General features: G+C 43.9%; 2 long non-coding RNA genes across 2 annotated transcripts in view; one reads left to right on the top strand and one right to left on the bottom strand.

Moving 5' to 3' along the window:
• The window catches only part of LOC112544032 (uncharacterized), a 32,985-nt gene extending 16,750 nt beyond the window's left edge, over positions 1-16,235 (bottom strand). The window contains exon 1 of the long non-coding RNA XR_012900952.1: positions 15,964-16,235. This is a non-coding gene — a long non-coding RNA (uncharacterized LOC112544032). The remainder of the gene's footprint in view (positions 1-15,963) is intronic.
• A 1,376-nt stretch (positions 16,236-17,611) lies between these two features.
• LOC142826736 (uncharacterized) lies at positions 17,612-18,906 on the top strand. The gene is made up of 2 exons (XR_012900954.1): positions 17,612-17,725; positions 18,586-18,906. It is a non-coding gene; the product is annotated as an uncharacterized LOC142826736 (long non-coding RNA).
• Positions 18,907-21,866: the final 2,960 nt, after the last annotated feature.

Consider the following 21,866-nt stretch of genomic DNA (forward strand, 5'->3'; position numbering starts at 1 on the left):
TTTCCCCACATTCTGGCTCTGTAGTAAGTACTAATGAGAACTTTGGAACCTTCACTGATACAAGCTGTACTACTTTTTGACCTTGCAGATAACCATGAGCCCAATTGTGCAGTTTTTAATTGTTGTCTCTGATGTGCATTATCACTTGGTGCTACTTTTAATGAGACAGAAAATAAGGCAGAAAACCTTTTCCAAAAGTTTCTTTACATACTACAGATAGCACGATTTCAGGTGCAGCATGGGTCTTGGTTTCCCTTGAACCAAAGGCAGTGAATGGGCAGAAGACATCAGGGGCTATAAAATTGTATTTTATTGTACAGAGGTATTCCAGCTTGGGGTTCAGTTTGCACCCACATGAGTGCACACACATGCACACACAAGCATACATGTATGCAAACTGAAATGCAGCATGTCCTTCATATTTCATAGTATATATTATCTACTGCTAATGTGCTGAATTTAAGGTACAGACTTACCAGTAGCTATTTGTGCAGGCTGGAAATCATGAAGTTTGTTCAAATTCTCTGCCTTATGTTCAGGCTTGTTCTAAAATCTATTGCCATGATGCTTCTAGTGGAACCTCTCCTTACTATAATAATTCTAGCAGCGTTGTTTACACTCACAACTAAATGATCCCAAAGGAGCCCAAAATGCTCCACAAGCAACATCTACATGCCAGAGTAGTTTTAACCTGCTGCTAAAATGAAACCAGGAGGTGGCTCACAACAGCTGTTTAACCACGCACAGGAGGATCAGAACAGGAGGCAGAGAAGAGTATCATCACCCAGTGAAACAGCAGACAATTTACGGTGTCCCTTTTATGGCTGACCCAAGAGATGTCAAATTGACTCAATGCCAGTACCACACTGAATAGCTGCTGCAGCATGAACCTTGCCAGAGGAATGTGACAGAAAATAAAAGCTGGAATAAGTTAAGTTTAGACATTTATTTAACAAATAAAGGCAGCCAGAGCAAACGTAGAGATGCAGCTTGGTGAAGTAGATGAGGCAACTGCTCTGGGAATCAGAAGAGACCTGGAGTCTATTCCCAGCTTTGTCCTTCATCTATCTTACCTATTTTGATTGTGAGCTCCTCCAGTAGTGCTGTGATTTTTGTGTAGTGGGGGGTGGGTTGAAAGCCACTGAACCAGTGTGTAAACCCTGAATAGATAGGTCACCATTTCATGCCAGTGGATGCAGTAGCACCCTCTGGACCCGTAGTTCCTTTGGGGGTAGGGACTCGGGTGGGGAAGTGGGGAGTGGGTTCCTAGCACAATGTGGCCCCATCTTGGTTTCATCTGTCAGTACTACCACAATACAAACAAGAACCAAACAAATTGCACCTTTCTTAACACCTGGCTCTTCTTCAGCATTTTTCCCTGATAGATCTCAATGTGCTTTGCCAAGGAAACCAGTGTCATGACTGAAAGGCAAAGTAAGTGTTGAAAAGTAAGATTTCTAGCTGTGTGGGGGAGAGAGGTGCTGATGCTGCATTAAAAAACAGGCTGTTGTGTCTTCCTGAATTGCGTTTTGTTGTTTGGCTTCGTAAAAAGTAGAAATAGATGACTACAAGGACAGAACACATGCCTACATCTCCTTTACGTATTTCAAAAAACAAAGAGATCCATCTCTTAACCGAGGAGGAAGACTGTGTGTATGCAGTATTAAAGTGAACATATTATACTAATGCAGCTCAACTGTGATAAGGAAGAGCAGAGAAAAAAATAACAGCACAGAGAGGTGATACAAAAAAACACTGTTGATAATTCAACAGAAAACAACAACATGCTCTGAGACCTAGACAAGCCTGAGTTGGAAAATATATTTTCCTCATAGCAGCCAGATCTTTAAAAAGTCAAAATGCACCAGTCAGATATTAGGAAGGAGGAGGGGAAATGGGGATTTCTAAAGTTATTTTTCATGAAGTGTTTTCCAAAGTGTGTGGGGAGAGCCCCTCAGGGAAGTGTGAAGACGAGTGGAAGGCAGGGTCATGGAAGATGAAATTCTTGTGGGATGGCCTTTAATACCATACAGTGGAATTTCCTTTTCCTGAAGAAGGGCACGTCTTTTAAAAGTTTAGAAAATGTTGACTTAAGATATTAATAAACATCAAAATGTCTCAACATATTTTTTAAATGAATTGCTTGTGTTTAGAATAAATGAATAACATTTTCTCAAATGTTTTGTGGTGAAAGATTATCCCATTTGCTACAAAATTGCTGTATGAGTGTGCCTAATATGTTATTAATCCCTAATAAGTGCAGTAACCTTTCAAGTCAGAGGGCTTGTCTACACAATGCAAGAAAGCACATCTCAGGGGAGTGATTTGTAAAGCAATCTGTGTTGTTGCACTGTAACATCTCCCCCCACCCCACCCCATGCTGATATGACCTTCAAGGTACTAAGTTTTCGGCATTAACAGAGTACATTAAATACATGAACTAGGTTCTTTTAGACTGCTCTAGCAGGATCTACATGGGGCAATTAGAGCACAACACTTTGGAGCACTTCACAAATCACACTCTACTGGGGCACTTTCCAGGTGCTGGCGCTGAAAGCGGGGCTTGTCCAGGATTTCAACTGGGATATCTCTGAAGCTTGGGACATGCTGCTTTGGCTGGGGGGAGTGTGTAGCCCTAAGTGTGTAGTTCACTGTCCCATGTAGTGGCACATAGGCCACTTATAGGGAGAAAGAACAAGTTTCCTCTCCTTAGCTGAGAGTGAGGTGGCTTTTAGCTCAAGCGGTAGCTGTTCATGCCCTAAGCTCTAGAGGTCCTGGGTTTGGTTTCACTTGTTGGCATTATAGAAGCACTCTAGGCATGTCTACACTACATGGAAGATCGACTGTGGTAGTGTCTTCACATGCCACAGTCGATCTTCCGGGGTTCGATTTAGTGTAAACCTACTAGATCGAATACAAAGTGTGCCCCCATTGGCACCGGTACTCTGGTTCCTCACAAGGGAAGCCAACGTGATGTAAGATACGTCAACACCAGATACGTAATTTGCATACCTGGAGTTGAATATCTGACTACAACCTTCCCATGCATTGTTGATCAGGCCAAAGTGAGCTGTACTCTGAATCAAACCTGTAAGCTCTTTAAAGCAGGGCCGCTCTTTTAATTATGTGTTTGTACAGTACCCAACCCAGTGGAGCCCTGATTGCTGTTTGGGGCTCTGACATGCTACTACAAAATAATCAATAATAATAATTAATAATAATAATATTTTAGTAAATAATATTGCACTGAGCATCAAAGTGGATGGGTCTTTTCCACCTCTAATTTCTACGTTTCCGTAACATGATGTTTATAATCAGTGCTGTATCTCTAGGAATTTGTATCCCTATTGGTTTAAGTTAGTTACAATGTCTGCTGGAATTCTGGTTGCTATTCCTGTCTCCCCAGGGTGTCTGTGCTGAAAAGTAGCTACAGACAGGGTATGACTAAATCAAAGGCTTTTAGTCCAGAAAATACAAATAAAGTACCCACATCAGTTGATCTCTTACTTAGTTTTGTCTGTGCCAATTCCTTCCCCTCCAGCTCTCAGCCTTAAATTAACAGCAACTAAAATTAAAATAATAATAAATCAACTGCAAACAACCTTGATTCATACCAGGAATCAGTTGGTTAATCACAATCTTTACATTTTCCTAACTGTGCTGTTCCTTGGGGCTTGAGTTAACAATTCAACAAGCGTGTCCACATCTTAGCTTTGAGTGACTGCATTGAAAGTAGCACAAACTCAAACAGACGCCTATAAAAAGCAAAGACTTATCATGTTTGGTGGTGGCAGAGAAAGAGAAAGAGAGGGAAGGAAATAATACATATCTGAGTGGAATGAGTGTTTATCTGCTTGCCATCAGAACAGGCTAGTCATGTTGTTTTTCTTTCTGTTCAACATGTGAGCAGGTTACGGTGTACAGTACCAGGCTGTGCAAAAGCTGGTGGTTGTGTCCTTCTGTTTGTACGGTCTGTTGACATAAGGTGGAGTTCAGGTTATTGTGATGTAGGCAGTTTCCTGCCCCTGTTTTTGATATCCATAAATCAGAACAGCATTGCAAGTTTCTTTGTCTAGAGGTCCTGAGTTTGTTCTATGTGTATTTTGTTAAAAATGGAAATATATGTCCAACTTGGACAACAGCACTTTCATGCATGTTTTCTGATATGTTTTATTACATAGTAAACATCTCCTTACTAAGGCCTAGATCCTGGAGACCCTTCCTTACACGAGTAACACTTACACGCTGTCCCATTTAATTCCTTACACTCACGAACAAGGGTTTGCAAGATCTGACACTTAAACGTTACCTATGGGGAACAGCTGTTGACAAGAGATGAGCCTTCTATGAGAGAGAAGACAGAACGGGACCAGGCAGAAAACAGTAGAGCTCAAGTGACCTCAACAGTGCTACGCTCATTTCCTCCAGCTGAAGATCTGGGCCTCAGAATGAAAATAGTAATAAATCACACACCACACACCGATCTTCTCCTCGAGTCTGTGCTCTCAGGGAGGAAGACTTCAGACTGAGCCAAGTCTAGGTCTCCGTGTTCACAGCTACAAGGTTTTCACAAAGCAGAATGGGCTCAGCACAGGACATGACTTCATAAGGCTGCTCTGTGAGCATGCTAGGAGCAGGTTGTCAGGAGCCAGATGAAGTGGGGTAACAAACAGCAGGAATGCATAATTGACCAACAGCTCCATGCATTCAGGCCACACAGAGGTGCTTCGGAAAGGACTAAAGCAAAGTGAAGTGGGACAGGCTGTTTCAGAGAGCTGGCACAGCAGCAAAGGGCTAACCCAGGTCAGACAGAGGCCTGAGAAAGGAAGCTGAAGCCAAGAGCCCCTACATGAAAGAGGGATACATGAATGGGCCTTGCTGATTCTAGGCCAAAAAGGTGAGCTCTAGTCTCATTAGCTTATGTCCACATGCACATGTTTTCAGAAGCAGCAAGAAGCAAGATCAATGCTGACTGTTGAGCCATGTTTCGTAGTGGTGAGCGTGTACTGGCCATGAACAGGACAGGAGTCTCGATACTGGATGAGACCAGACTACATCTCTCTAGCATGCTTTCTCCATAGTGTGGATAGAAAAGTCTGTTCTCACCAACTGAAGTGGTTTTGCTGGTCCTGTGTGTGTCTGACTGTCACACAATACATGAAACCAGCTGTTAAAAAGAACATTCTGTGTCCCCTGCACTTACTGCCCCTTGGGATACACTTCGCATCATGCATATGGAACCCAGAAGTTGAGTTGTGGTGTTTACACCCCAGCATGCAGCTGTAGCATGCAGCTCATTGCCAACATGTAAATCTAATCTAAACTCTCATGGTAGCCCTGTCAATGGAGACTTATCAGCCACATAGGCAGAGGCTGATCTGAGAATGATCTGAAGTGCACCTCAATTCAGGTCAAGCTCAGCATCGTGGATCCAAATTCCAAGAGGATTTCAGGGACATTTGCTAACCCAACATTCCCAAGAAATGCCAGGCAATGCTGGGAGAACACCAGCACACTAACAGGGAGGGGAACAATAGGTGAGGTTCCTTTCTATGAAGGGTGGGCATATATTTTTGAAAACTGAGAATGTGCCTACTTTCAGGATCTGTTGATTTTATAAAAAAACAAAAAACAAATCCCAACATATGTAAACTCCTGCAGACTGGACACCTGAATGATCCATTGGCCAACTATGCTGGTCAAACTGATGACCGATTGTCTGGTGGCATGTGAGCATTAAGGACCTCCCTGTTGAGCCCGTTTTCCCTGCTTCAGCCCTTCTAGTGATCTTCTCCCCTCCCCGCTCCCCCCCCTCCCCCGTCAGCCATGAACAAGTCCTCTGTTGCACAGAGGTAAATTCATAACTGACAGTCAAGATAACACCAGAAGTTACAGGGCCGAGGAGGAACAAAAGTGGGTACTACTTGCTCTGTCCCCCTCCACACAAATCCTTATTCCTCTCTTTGCCTCTCCTCCTACCAACAGTCCTGATTTTTCAGTTGGTCACCCTATTGATTTACTCCAAAGCCATAAATGACAAAGACAGTCACTGGATTAAGAGATGAGGGTCCTTAACACAAGGAGCTGTGTCTTTCTTCTTAAAGTCACTGTGTACCTTTGGCGGGGGCATTTAACTCAGAGCTTGTGTGTCACCATTGTAAGTATTGTCCTGGCCATTAACCCTATAAAGGCTGTGAAATATTAACCCTCCACCACAAACTGGTTTATTGAAATCAGATTCTTGCCTCCACCAGGAACTCAATTCGCTGTTTTTGTGAAGGCAGAAGTGAGTGCCCGAGAGCAAAAGCCACCTTATTCCTACATGAAAAAACTTAAACAACAAATAAACTGGTAGCACTTTAAAGACTAACAAAACATGTAGCTGGTATCACGAGCTTCCGTGGGCACAACCCACTTCTTCAGATGACTGGAGTATTAGAAGCCCAGATCCAAGAATAAATAAAGGAAGTTCCAGATCCATGACAAAACAGTGGTAGGAGTATGAGAAACAGAGATGACCCTGCTATATTTAATATCACTGTTTCCCGCAACTCCAGCCCCTCAAAGGCCTGTTCAAACAACAAAAGCCGCATCATCAGCTCAAAAGCTGTTGTCTTTATATTCAAATCTCTGCCCCCTGGGAGGGCTGGCCAGGAATACAATTATTGCCACCTCTATAATGTCAGAAAGCTGGAAGGTCCCTGATTACCCCCAGCCAATTCTTACGCAAAGAGAAGTCTAAATATTTGTTTCTGTTTTAATCTATATGCAGCCACAGAGACCTACACTCTTCCAGAACTGACCTGTTCATTGAAGATACCCCATTTAGCAATGTAATTGGACCATATATTTAATGCAAATATTAATTTATCTTGGATTTCATCTCTCATATCTTCCACTGTCACAGTAACATTTTTCTGGAAAATCTACTCTTAACAGTTTTGTGGAGAAGAGCTTTCCACAGTATTTCTATGAAATTTCACTGCCGTTTTTTTCCATGTGATGAAATCATCAAATCATGATGACCCACCATTTCACAATCTTATTGCAGATGTAACTGGATGGTCTTGAACTTGACCTTAAATGTGCAGAGGAACATGGGAGGTTAACGTTCACTAGTGAAACGTTCTCCATTGCTGTGTGTCCATATGTAACGGCATGGCTATAGGGTGACCTGCAAAAAGATTCACAGGGTAAACTGTAGACGGTATAAACCAGCACAAAAACAGAATTAAATCTGAAAATGATATTTAAAAGTAATATTTATTCTAAAGGACACTGCAATGCATATAGCAGCGAAGAAAGAATGGAATTAGTTGGTATTTGAACGTAAAAATAATTTTGCCACTTTCAAATGATTTGACCATTGAAAATTGCATTGCCATAACCTTGTGCTCCCTCATCCATCTGTGGTATCCACCAGCACACTCCTCTTTTTGAATATAAGCTCTTTGGGACAGGGACTCTCTACATGCTGTGTATATGCATCATGTCTAGCAGAATGGGGGCCTGAGAATCACTGAACAGGCCATCTAGCCACATCCATTGTACAAATAATAAGCTGCAACAACATACTAAAATGGTCTCCAGGACGATCAGAGCAAGATGGTGGGACTGCAACATCTGTGATGGGGAAGGAGAAGGAAGCTCTAGGGGGGAACTAGGAAATTTACCAGAAGTCACTGGGTTCTCAATGCAATTCACTAGATTTCTGCTAGTTCTTCGGAGGTACTCTTTTGTATAATCATTATTACTACTTTATTTGTAAAACAGAGTAAGAGAGAGAGTAAAGTAAGGAGGCCATACAGAAGGATGACGGAAAAGGACAGGCTAAGCCTTTCAAGAATACACCCACTCAAACCTTAAAGCCAACCCTAAAAACTAAGGAATAAATTTCCAGCCATCAGCAATTTTGGGTGCCCAACTTGACACTTTACAGCCGTGGTGTCCAACACACTAGCCACATGTGGCTATTTGGCCAGTTGAACGTGGCTAGTTGGCTTGACCAATGTGGCTATTTGACCAGCTGAGTGTGGCTATAGCAATATAGCCTTACAGAGTCCTGCTTTTCAAAAAATGTCAAGCCACTCATCTTTTGAAAATCAGGCTCCATTAAGGTATCTCAAGTTGGGCACTTTAAAACTGAGGCATCCAAAATCAAAAATACTTTGAAAAGTTTAGGCCTGAATTTCTCACGGTAACGCTTGTACCATGCACAGCAATATTTCATGTTTTTCATTATATTAAAAAGACATAAATGTTTAGGATTACCCCTCAGAGCCAGGGACAATCAAGGAGACAAACTACTTATCATTCTTGCTCTTCAAAGGATTACTGAGAACTCTTTCCTTGCACTAATGCCCTTCCCCCACTTTCCACTCCTCTCCTGACTCAGCCCCTGGATAACTGCAATTATATTAAGGTTGTTTAAACTAACAGCAGAACAATTCATGACTAGAGGCTTCAGCTACTTTGAATTCATTTGCTTGATTCACACTCACCCCTAGTAAGTAACTTTCAGAGAAAACTGTCACTAGGTAGACAATGGGCTTGCAGTTAACAGCAGTCAATTTGTGTATCTAAATGTTTGCAGACACTTAGTAAAACGTCTCAGCCCAAGTTTCAAAAGGACAATCCTCCTGCCTGGCTGTATGTGTTTAAAGGAGGCAGGCTCTGAGATAAGGTGTGACTTTCCTTCTGCTTCTGTGCCAAACATGTCAGAGGGACACCCAGCCAGGAGACAACTTTTAGGAATTACAGTGTAACAGAAATATGATTTCCTGCCTGGATCTCTCCCATCCACCCACCACACTCACACAAGTGAGGTGGAGGTACCTTTAGAGAGGACCTTGCCTGCTTTGATTGAAACACCCTTTATTTATTGCAACAATAGTAGTAAAATGTGTGCTCAATGAGCTTCTGTGCTGGCGAATCCCTGGAATTAGGCTGCAAACTAGGGATGTAAAATCCCATTTAATTAGTTAACTAGTTAAACTTTATGTTTGACGGGTTAACAGATTAAATGGGGATGGGCCAGGAGGCCACTCTGGCCCAATCAGCTGGTGTGCCCTCTCCACGGCAGGCAGCAGTTGGAGCACCTCTGCCCGCCAGCACACCAGGCTGGGCCAACAGCGGATGGGGACTGCTCCGGCCAAGCTTGAGCGCCCTCACACACAGCAAGGCCCACGGGGCTGAAGCAGCCCTCTGCCCACAGCGGGCAGGCACCTGCTCCAGCCTCCACTGGTTAACTGTAACCAGTAAGCCTCATCCATTAAAGGTGAGGCTGGCTGGTTAATAGGTTAACCATTTACATCCCTACAGTAAACCCCTGAATATCATGAGAATAATTTGCCTCATTCCTTGTGGCCCAGTTAAACCATTTATTTGAATACAAAGAACAGAAAAAAAAAACCAGAACATGACTTTAAAAACCCACCCATTGCTTATTCTCTTAACTCCATTGTACTCCTCAAATGAAGATGGGAACTCACTTTTGGAGATACCAGCAAGAGATATCTTGTAACCATAAGAAAGCTGTACTGACACATACACTGGGTTAGTTAACTCAGTGCAACCCCTTTGGAAGGAGGACTTTATCTTTGGTTTTAAAGTAGTACCTTGAAGAATTGAGTAACACTAAATTAATGTACCAGTCTAAATTGATACAACTTTCTCATGCAGATACCACCCAGTGCTAATGGTACCTTCTCATTTTGATGATAATCCCAAGTCATGTGACATGAGCATTTATTTACAGATAAAGTTCCTCTTGCACAAAGCATTGGACACCACATGGTATAAAACTGTGCACTATAAATCCAAGCCTAACAGAAGAGGCAAATTTATTTTTGGACATAAAATTTTTAGGACAGTATTGAAAATTGGAACGTAAGCCTTTCTGCAGTAGTATTTTTTGCTTTACCGTGAATACAATTCTCTAGTCAAAATATGATGGTTTTCTTGTTAGTAATCAGGGTGCACCTTTGGAAGCATAGAATATATGTAACAGCTCTTAATGACACACACAATTTCCTGGTCTCAGAGTAGCCCGGGACAAAGGAGACATGCTTATCTGGGACAACCCGATGCTACAATGATTCTCAGCAATGTTACAGTCCCTTACAGACATTAGACAGCTATAACATAGCATGGGACAACTGGCCACTCACAGAGCATCAACAAAAGTAGGGCATTTTTACAGAGGACAGGGACTGTGGACATGGCGCTGGACTAGAAGGTAAGAGATCTGGGTTCTACTCTCTACTTTGCCACTACTCTGCTGTGACACTTTGGGTGAGTTACTTCATCTCTGTTTCTCTTCCACCTTCTTATTTATTTGGATTGCAAGATTTTCAAGGTGATGACTGTGTTTTCCAGAGTCTTTCAACAATGCCTAGCACAATGAGGTGGGCGGGGGAGTGTCTCTCCTTGTTCCTTACTGTACTCTCAGAAAATAAAATAGTAATAATGGCAATACAAAGGAGCACATACAAAGTCATGGGGTGCAGTGCAATATCATGTTAGCTGTTGTCAAAATCTGGCCTGCTTCCTTTTCTTGGTTTGCTGACAAGGAAGCTTTGCATTCTCCATGTCTCAATATATTAATTATCATAATGTCAGATTTAAGATACTGCTCTATTCTTAAAAGTGTCCAGTTGCAGTTCTTTGCTGGATCACAAATTCACTCTTTTACTTTGATTACAGACAAGGACATGTTATTGTGTTCTCGTAGCCAGACTACCCATCTGTTCAGAACACTGGAGAGAGAGATACAGTGAAAACATCCATTTCTATGTGTCAGCACAAATTCTGTGTTATTGGATTTTAATTTTGGTGAAATTCTCCCATCATCTCTCCCAGATTGCAACTCTCCCCTAGTTACAACAAGTAGAGTTCAGTGGTATCCCTATAACATTTTTTTAAATATACCCATATTTGTCTCCCACATTTTACTACACTGACTAACTGTGGAACAAGTCCATATAACTCATCGCATATGGGAATGCCCAGTCATTTCCTGGATGGATCCCCTCCTCTGTCTCCATATCAGCATCCCCTTCACCTCCTCCCTCCCGCCACACTCCTTTCCTAGAATCCTGGGGAGAGGAAGTAGGAGATTGTCCATGATCTGGGATCCATACACAATGATGCATCTTGGTTAACTCAGATCCAGGCAGTCCCCGACTTACGCGGATTCGACTTACGTCGGATCCGCAGTTACGAACGGGGCTCACCCTGGAGGACACGGACTGCGGGACCTCACGGTCCTGCCATCCGTGTACTCCAGGGCTTTCTCGGCGTCTCCCTGGTCTGCAGACCAGGAAGACGCAGAGCAAAGCCGTGGAGGGGCTTTCCAAAGCCTCGGGGAAGCCAGCAGCGGAGCAGCCCAGGCATGCCTGGGCTGCCCCCCTGCCCGAGCCCCCCCCCCCCCCGCGGCTTTGCAAAGCCTCGGGGGAAGCCAGCAGCGGGACAGCCCAGACGCCCCGCGGCTGTCCCGCTGCTGGCGTCCCCAGAGGCTTTGCTCCCCGTCTCCCCGGTCTGCTGGTCTCCAGCAGACCAGGGAGACTGGGAGCAAAGCCGCGGAGGACCCAGGCGGCAGGACCGCCATGCGTCTCGGTCTGCCGCCCGCGTCTTCCTGGTCTGCTGGTGTGTGGGGGGGGCGCAGCTAGTAGCCCCCCCCCCCCCCCCCAGCAGACTAGGCTTTTCTCCAGACGCCTGAGGCAGAGCAGCTAGGGCGCTGCCGGTTGGTCCCGCAGCGCCGCTCTGGGCGCAACTGGACCAACCCAGCAGCACCCCAGCTGCTCTGCCCCAAGCGTCCCCAAGTCAGCTGCTGCTGAAACTGACCAGCGCTGACTACAGGGAGCCCAAGGCAGAGTTGGGTTCTTAAGTTGATTCTGTATGTAAGTCGGAACTGGCGGTCAGTTTCAGCAGCGGCTGAATCTGGACGTCAGTTCCTACTTACATACAGATTCAACTTAAGAACAAACCTACAGTCCCTATCTTGTACGTAACCCGGGGACTGCCTGTACAAGCAATATATTCACCATGTCATGTAGCAACAGTAAATGTATAGAGCAACCATGTCACTAAATAGCTGATTAAAAGTGATAGTGTAGATAGTGGCCTATGGTTTAGTCACTGGTACACAGTAACACTCTTAATTCACTATAAAGCATAATTATCCTAGAGTCACTCTGAGATAGCAACTGTTCTAATTCACTATAAAAGAGTATAATTATCCTAGACTTAATCTGAGATCCACAGACAAATGAATTGTTACAAAGGCTTTAAAGGTAAACAAAAGACACCAGAAACTAATGGACTAATGAATGCTGTTAACATACTCTTACAGATGTTTTGAATTTGGGTAATAATTTACTTGAAAGAAGCACAAAGTTAGAATGGAGTTGCCTTATCAGCCTATGGGGGCTATTCTTCACCAAATATACCCATGAGAAAAAATGTTCTATTTCTGTCCTTCACATTTTCCTCAAATAAAGGCAATAACTAGATAAATTCAGTGTTAGAGCTGATGGGTTTGTCTGTAGCTATCACATCTGTTGCCCACCATAGACCAGACTCATCAACACCATAATTCAACACTTTAATTCAAAATGCTTCAGCTCAGATGCCTATTCTCAGTGTTGCCAAATCTCAGTTTATTGGCAAGTCTCATGATAATTGATGCTTTTCTTAAAGTTTTAGCTTTTGGCTTTTTAATATTATCTTAGGCTGTGTCTAGACCGCAGGGTTTTTTCGAAAAAAGTAACCTAGACTACAGCCGTGTACTTTCTAAATTAAATCGAAAGAACGCGGCTTTTCTTTCAACGGCAGTACTCCTCATTTCAAGAGGAATAACGCCTTTTTTCGAAAGTGCTCTTTCGAAAAAAGGCGCTATGTAATGCAAACTGTGCTTTTTCAAAAGAAAGCATCCAGACTGTCTGGGTGCTCTCTTTTGAAAAAGCAGCTTGCTTTTTCGAAAGTAATGATTGTAGTCTAGATGCTCTTTTTCGAAAGAAGCTTTTTCGAAAGTATCTTACGAAAAAGCCTCTTTTGAAAGAGGCTTGCAGTCTAGACGTAGCCTTGGTGTTTTGTGGAATGGTTTTGTTTTTTGCTTTTTCTTAACATTCCTATCGCTTCTCTCAGAGAAAAGTTGGAAACCCAACTCATAAAACTCCAAAAAATAGAAAGGAAACACAAAACCCAAAATGAATTATTAAAAAAAATCATATTCATTTAAAGCCAATCACATCATTTTTTAATGTTTGGTGTTGACAATGGTATGAAAGGGACAAGTGGGTTAGACTGATCTTTCACATACCCTGAGAGCTGCACACTATTTGGTTTTTTTATATGAATCTTTCTTACTGTGAATGTTTTAAGAATAAAATTAAACCAAAGTTACAGAACTCACTTCAAACCACTTATTCATCCCTTCAGATAGTTTTGTGGAACTCATCACCTTAGTATCTGAGCACTTTCTACTCCTTCACACATGACAATGTTTTCTCTTTCCTTCCCTGCCACCAAGAACTTTTCTCCTCTGGATCTGTTTGAGGTTTTTCCCATGACAATTTCCCCCTCCTGTGCTGCCTAACAGACAGTTTCAAACTTCCTGGACTGGATCCAGGAGCGTGCCAGCACCCCCTACTTTTTTCAGGGGGTAAACACATAACAAAAATATCCAAGACAGCTTGACCTTCTCATGACCCTTAGCCTGACCTAACACTGGTCACTCTCACCAGCAGATTTGTTTATCTTGGGACCTCAAGGCTCCAAACCCTCTAAGGGTACACTCTCTAAAAGCTTTTGTCTCCAAACTCCAAGGCCTACTGGAGCTAGTTTCCAGCCACAACTCTTGAATGCAGATTAGTCAGTGGTATGAAAAGCTTGGGTTTTATTTTTCAGTCCACTTGCTATTTTGCTGATTGGTGACATGGAGAGTCCACAGGCAACTGATTTTAACAATCCAAAGGAAAACTCCAGCCCTCCAGGAAAGAGACCCAGACTTAATGACAATGCTCTGTTATCAGTCTGCCTCTGATTAGGAGTCTCTTCCCTGCTCACTCAGTAAATTAAATATACACCCTACTTGCAGCACTCCATATGCAAGCATTTGCCTCTGCAGACCCCTAAGAAAGAGTGTCAGAAGGCTCTTCCCTAACTGTATGATTAATATACAAACACTGAATCCATAACAACAGAGACACAGATGAACCGAGGAGTGAACATCCCATCTTTGCATTTTCAAATAAATCACAATTAAAAAAAAAACTATTTTGATCTGCAAGACCTGATTTCTGGTAACGGTGATCTTGACCCCACATAACTTGGTTCACATGTGCAGTCTCACTGAAATACTCTCATGAGTAGGCTTCAGTAGGTACCTACGTGTTTGCAGGAATCATTATCAGAATTTGGCTATTTCAGGGGTGAGCATAGCTTTTATAGGTGTGACTTCATTACTGGGTTGTATTAGATGAAGTACTCAGTCAGTTTACCTAAAAAATGGGGGGAGGGAACAAACAAGCTTCAATTTTTGATATTGCAAAAAGCTCATCCGTCAGGTTTGGATTTTGCAAGAATTAAACACAGAGATTTTTCTGCTCTAGATTTTATTTTATCTGAGCACTCCCAGATAAATCATTCTGGGCATGAGCCATTGCTAGCTTCTACAAGAGTGCTCTATGCCAGCATAAGCAGATTCTTGAGCAACTTCTTTTTCTTTAAACAAAACTGGGGGTGGGGGTGTATCACAGATACCCTCCCCCCCTTTTAAATAGAGAACTGCATAGAAGGAGGCAAAGCGGTTATGACAGCAGATGTAGAAATGCAGAGTAATTTTTCTCTCATCACAGGGCTATGCACAAAGGGGGAGGGTGAAAGCTGCAATGGGATGCATTATTCTGGGAATGTCTGTTATCCCAGAAGGGACTGGAAACAACCCATCTGAAATATGCAGGGCCATTATCAGGCCTGTGCTTAAATAAACTTTACTGTCCATTCAGTGATCAACCTCCCTCAGAGCTGCTGGCTCCATTCATCACTGTCACCTTTTCAAAGTGACTGCGATGACAGTTCATGATCATTAACTAGCAATGGAGCGCTTTGCATTAAAGGGAGGGCACATCAAACAGATGGACCCTCAATTCAAAGTTAACTGAATTGTATAATAGACTCTCTCTGGCTCACCACCCACAGATGGTGGCAAAAGGTGGAACAAAATGGCAGGCATGGAAAACAAGGGAGGGATTTGCATTTCATGTGGTATCTACTGGCTCCCAATTGCCTTTTAAGACAGGAATGTTATACTACTGCTACTAAGTAGCAGCAGTTCTAGTGACGGCTTTCTTTGAATGCTGCTTTCAGTGATGGCTTTCAGAAATGGGCTACAGTTGTAGGTCTGGTGTCAGCAAAGTTGTGAGCATCAAAATGCTTTTGGTTTTACAGACTTCTTGTATTTGGATATTCATTTCAATCAGGGCTACATAGTTAGGAGGAACATTTGAAAGAGGGAGATTTAAGAACTAAAAAGGTAAGATTTAAAATGTCTCATCAAAGGGAAGCTTCTTAACAATTTTGTCCTTTTCCCTTGGACCATTTCACATTTCTTAGAGTTGGTCATGCAAGGTGAACTCTTCAGATTGGAGCACATTACAGGAACATGCAGTAAAATAGCAGTTCTGTTATTACAGGAATGGAGACAATGTGGATGGGAAATGAGGGACTTCCCTAGCTAGTGAGATGACTTCAGCCTTGCAGCTCACATAAAACAAGGGAATTAGAATGAGAGGAAAAACTGGAGAGAAACTTACAAGCATCTAGCAAGCTGCATCTGGTACAGTACCCTCTGGTTAGAAGCTGCCTATTCTTCATGTAACTTAAGATATGGAAAGGAGTCAAGCTGAGGTTTTAAAGTATTACCACGCATTTAAATATATTTAATTAAATTCTTGCAATTACCTTAAAATCATTGATTTTCCTGCATTCTCTCTCTCCCTCTCCCCAGTGAAGTTCCAATTTGGGATGATGAGCCCAAGGAGGTTCTTACTACATGCACTCACAAAGAAAAGCACCTGCTTACCCCCCATATACACACACACGTCAAATGTTTATATAGCCTTAGTCTCAATAACACAGAGAAACTTAATCTGCTCAACTATGTATCCAAGTCAGGTAAATATACTATCTGTTGTCTCCCTCCAAGTATGGTTAGGAAATATTGTCTTGTTAGAAGCCACAAGTCTGCTATGACCTCAATAACCCTTAGAGAAACTTCAGCTGAACATTTTCAGCTTCTTTCTTATTGGATCTAGTTAAGTAGGTTTTTGTAAAAAATCAGTTGGGTCTACTTGTTCCTGGCCCACCTGTATAACCCACAGCTCTGTTGAGAGGCTCTATTACAATCTCACTGGACTATCAACAAGGAAACCACCAGGAAGGCTTAGCTTGCTCTCTTCAGGGGCTAAAGCATTTTGGGGGCTGAGGAGGAAAACCTAACAAACTCCATGTACACTTCAATGTTATTTTCCCAGTCAGCATCCAATATTAGTTTTGAATCAAGATGGCCATGGGACTAGCTCAGATATTCCTGCAGCATAGGCTTTAAATGAATAATGCACTTTTATAATGCCTTCCACCTTAAAGCATTTTACAAACATGAAGGAAGGAAGCCTCAATGCCTCTGAGATAGAGGGGTATTATCATCCCTGGTTTACAGATAGGGAAAACAATGCACCGGGTAGTTAAGGACCTGGATAGAGTCCTTTAAAAAGCACAAAACTGCTCCAGTCAAGCAAGCACTGAGTCACACATGCAATCTGTGTGGACGTGATTCTTGCCGAGTGCCATGCCTTTTGCAACAGGCTACCACTCAATGAGTTTCTGCCCAACTCTAACATTCAGATGAATTGTGGACCATTTTAGCAAGCTTTTCATGTCTGAAGCAAATGCCAGCTCTCTGGGCCATTACACTAATGACATAAATGAGCCAGTATTTGCTGCTGTATACAGTTCTCTTCGGGTGTCGTATCATTTTTGCCTGTGTATACTTTAAATTGTATGGCCTTGCAGCCAGATTAATACAGTAGCTCAGTTGCCCTGGTTTAGGACACTAGTCCAAGAGCCCAGAGTGCTCTGCCTGACTCTGACACTGACCTGCTGTGTGACCTTTGCAAGACACTTCACCTCTCTGGGCCTGGCTCCCTTCCAATCCTTTGTCTATCTTGTTTATTTTGAATACAAACTCTTTGGGACAGGGACAGTCTCTCATTCTGTGTTTCTACAGTACTTTGCACAATAGGGCCCCAAAGGAGCCCCTAAGTGAGGGCTAGGCAATGGCCCATCAAGCCACAGGATCCAGCCTGAGGACTCAGCAGGGAGCCCCAGGGAGACTCCCTGCTTGCCCCACGCCCTCCTCCCTCTCACACACACACACACACACACACACACACACACACAAACAAATCGCTCAGAAAAGCGGCTGCTGCGGCTTTCTCTTTCTCAGCTGTGAGCCTGGGGAAGGGGGGAGTGGTGCTTCACAGCTGCTCCTGCCCCAGCAGAATCCCATTGGCTGATTTCTGGCCAATAGGAGCTGCCTGTTTGAAGACCACTCCCTCCTCCCCTCAGGCGCTTAATCACTAATGCACATGGCCCCTGCAGCCTCTACAGGGGTGGGGCAGGCAGATAGATTGCCTGAGAAATGTGCTGGCCAGGAGTTACCCAGGTAAGTCTCCCAGCCAGAACCTGCCTCCGGCACCCCCAGTCCCTCCCTCCCCCAACTCACTGCCACCCCACATAACCCAAACCCTCTGTCCCTCCCCTGAACCCACACCTCCTCCCAGACCCTACATCCCTCGCCCAGATCACAACCCCCTCCTGCCCTAGATCACAGCCAGTGTTCCCTCTAAGCTGTGCAGCAACACAGCTTCACAGCTGATTAATCAGCCCTGCCCAGTCAGGGGCTCAGGCCACTATATATGGAGCTGACTGACTGGAAGGGGCTGATTAATCACCTCTGAAGTAGTGCTGCTGCACAGCTTAGAGGGAACACTGGTCACATCCCAAACCCCTGCACCCCAGTCCAGTGCCCCAGGTCCCAACTTCCTTCTTCATTGACACTCCTTCCCAGACCTCACACCCCCTCCCACACTCCAATCCCTTACCCCAAGCTCCCTTCAGCACTGAACCTCCATCCCAGACCCCGCATCTCCTCCATTAATATCACAGAAGGTTGCAGCTCTTGACCACTTCCCAAAATCTTGGAGTGCCCTCCCCATCATAAATTATTCCCCACCCTTGCTCTAAGTACCACCTCAATATAAATAATTAACAATGCCACCACTCAGTCCTCCAGGATTGATCTCATCTTGTTTCCCCACCCTGTGTCTATTGCCATAAGCTTTTCTGAGGTAAAAGGGCTGGTTAGATGTAACGTTCAATTAATTCTTTACTTCCTAGGAAATTCTTCCTTCCTTGGCTCCCGTGATTGTCCCCATAGGTTTGGAGTGGGGTTTTTTTGTTTGTTTGTTTTTGGTTTTGGGTTTTTTTGCTCAGAGTTTGCAGACGTTGATTTTTTTTTTTCAGTTCCCCTTTTAGAGAGGCTGTCTGATGGGACTTCCAAACAGAACTGTCCTAATCCATATAAGTGAGCTAGCCAATCTGCTGGATAGCTAGCGTCAGAGCTATTGGCAAGGGACAGCAAAACAATCAAAACCACTCTCCAGCCCAAAGAAAACCTCTTGGCCAGGATACCTCTCTGCTCTCTGAGGAGGATCACATCTCCCAAACACACTGCAGCGACTTTGGAGAAGTGCTGAAGCATTCAAACTTGGGAGCTCGTCTGTGCTGATTTGGCGGTGCACCTTGCAGGCATACTGCAAGAAGCGGCGATGGTTTTATGAAAGTTTGTGTTCTTCACACATTAAAGCACTGTTTCCTCCCCTTCTGATTATGGAAAAACTAAACAAAAATTACAGTCATACACAAGGAACAGAATTCCAAGGGGAGAATTAATTTAAAATCCATTCCTTTCCAAAAATAATTTAACAAGGATATTTATCAATAGTAAAAAAGCATTTTTAGTTGAAATTGCCAGATGTTTCTGTAGCAGTTGTATAGTTATGTACACTTAAAGAGACATGAACAATGGTAATCATTTTTAAAGTGTCATTCTACTCTGACATTGTGGAGTTCAAGGTTTATTGCATTGTACACTGATTCCAGATCAAATTCTCCCCATTTGCAGGTAAAAAAGGAGGAAGGAAGGTATTGTGCTTAAAGTACGGGACTGCATCACAGGGAGATGTGTGTTCAGTTCCGAGTTTGGCCACAGACTTCCTGTGTTTTCTTGGATTAGTGCTCCCTGTATCTCAGTTCCTCATACATAAACTGGAGATAATAATGCTTTAAAAAAAAAGTGTCCTCATTTTGAGTTTGCTAATATAAGTTAGCTCAAAGTAATATCCTTTTGATAGCAAGGCAGTGTGTAGATTTCACACGAGTTAGCAGGTAAAGATAATGTCTATATTCCCCTGTATCTTGACCTGCTAACTCATGTGAAAACTACATGCCATCTTGTCTTTGCTAAGACTTTATTGCAGGTTAGCTAAAGTGAGTTAAGAAAACACCTTATTTTGTAGTAAAAACAAGGCCTTAGGCAGCAAACTGTTTTGCTAGGGCAGAGCTACTCAACTTTGGAAGGCCCAGAGGCCACAATGATACTCACAGCACATGCTGAGGGCCACAACTTAAGTGTGGTTGTATATACATGCAAGTCTATATGCATATAGCTTCTTTCACACGGACATGAATACAAAACACTTCCCACAATGCCCCGGTGCTCCTGGCACCTCCTCCCTGAGGGCTAGAAACGCTGACACCCTGCACCCATCTGTTCCAGCTAGCCCTTCCATTTACGTCTTTCAATGCTCACCCAGCCTCGGAGACGCCTCGCTGTTGTGGAGCATGTTCCCAGTGAAGGCCATGTTCAAAGGATCTCACCTGCATGTTGAGCCCCACATAAACCCAAACCACAGTGTGGGCTGCAAACAAATGGGCCGCAAGCCGTATGTGGCACACTGGCCATGTGTTGAGTACCCCTGTGCTAGGGTCTGTTCCTTACTTTGTATGTACACAGCACCTGGAATGCCCATAGTTAAAAAAACCAAGAAAGTTTCAAATTAGCCCTCTTTTTCTTTTAGGGTAATAAAAACAGACTCATCAGGTTTGTTTATGATTCTAGTAAGCTTCACTTTCTGGCTCTTGTGCATGAAAATAATTCAGTTTCATAAGCTGCAACCATTGCAGTGAACCTATTATCTCGGCTTTTTTCTTTCTTTTTTTTAGTCAAACATGAGTGAGCTCCAACCCTCTACCAGCCTCCTCTTTCTCCCAGATCTGTCTTTATATGGATTACTGTCCCCCACCCCCGGCCCCCAAATAAGCAGCTAAGAATCTCCCGTCTCCAATTGCATTGTGTAAATTCAGGAGAAAGATAGACATTTTTCTCTGGCAGATTGATTTAAAATAAAATGGTGGCTCCTTGAAAGTACTCAGAGGTTTGGAATGTTAGAATTAGTGCAAGAGATTTAGTAAGTAAAGGGAAAATGAGCTGGTCAAAAATACATCATTAACTACCGAAGTACATGATAAATGTTATTTATCACATGCAGCTGCCAGTTTTCCCATGGATATCAACACTGTATGTGGAATGTACATATTTACATACACTTAGAGCATGTCTACACTAGGAAATGATTTCAAATTAACTAAATTCGACAACTCCAGATTTTACAAAATCGAAATAGCATGTCCGTACTACAGGGAAGCATCGAAATTAGTCAGGATGATTTTGAAATAGCGCATCCACACTGGTTGGAACCAGCCTTTGACTTACAGCCCCTGGAAACACTCTGGGGAGGGCACCAGATAGGTGGAGTCTTCCTGTGGCTGCTTGGTCAGGCAAGCTGTGACAAGCTTTCAGGGGCTCCTCTTTATTGCCATGTCTCACATGCCACAACTACACAGCCTCCCCCCTCACAGGCCACAAGAGGGAGTCAGTGTGCCCTTACGGATGCCATAGCACTTGCGGATGCCATAGCACTCACAACATGGAGCCAGAGCTGCTACAAAGCCATGCTAGGCTCACAGGCCTCATGCAGCATCTCATGGCGCAGTACTTCCTGACTGCCCACGTGCTGCTCCAGCAGGATGATGACCAGGTCCAACCACAGTGCCTGATCACCCAGGTCCTGGTGCTCTACGGCTGCGCATGCCCCACAATCCCCTGGACGCTGTGGAACACCGCTTTTGGAGACAGGAGGCCAGTTCGGACTAGTGGGACTACATTGTCCTGCTGCGATGGGATGAACTTCCACATGGGTGGGAGGCTGAAGCTGAACGGCCAGCCAGGGCATTGAGCAGCTGGACAGCAGCACCATGAGGAGAGCACATCAAGGTGCTGTGTTCATCAGGGAGGCCTTGAGGGAGAGTTTCATCCGAGGCCAGTTGCGAGACTCTCCCCTGTGCCTCTCCACAAGGGGCCACAGCATTCCCTCTGTGTGCCTTTCTCTCCCCACCACTCCCTCCCCTGCAGAGCAAATAATAAAGTTACAAGGGCAGTCATCCCAGGCCTAGCCCCTATCTCTGAGCTCACACCAAAGGTCTCAGTTCAGAAGATGGTGATGTGCTTTGAGCAAGGCCATATGTTGCCTAGACAGTGGCCACTTTCCTGCAGGGGCACAGACGTCCCAGGGGAGCATTGCTACACCTGCGCCGGGGAACAAACAGGCATGGGAAGATGCCAATCAGGCCAGGAGCCTGCAGGTGGGAGGTGGGGACGGGTGGCTCAGCTTCCTGCTGTGTCC

The sequence above is a fragment of the Pelodiscus sinensis genome, chromosome 2 (assembly GCF_049634645.1).
Source record: "Pelodiscus sinensis isolate JC-2024 chromosome 2, ASM4963464v1, whole genome shotgun sequence".
NCBI lineage: Eukaryota > Metazoa > Chordata > Testudines > Trionychidae > Pelodiscus > Pelodiscus sinensis.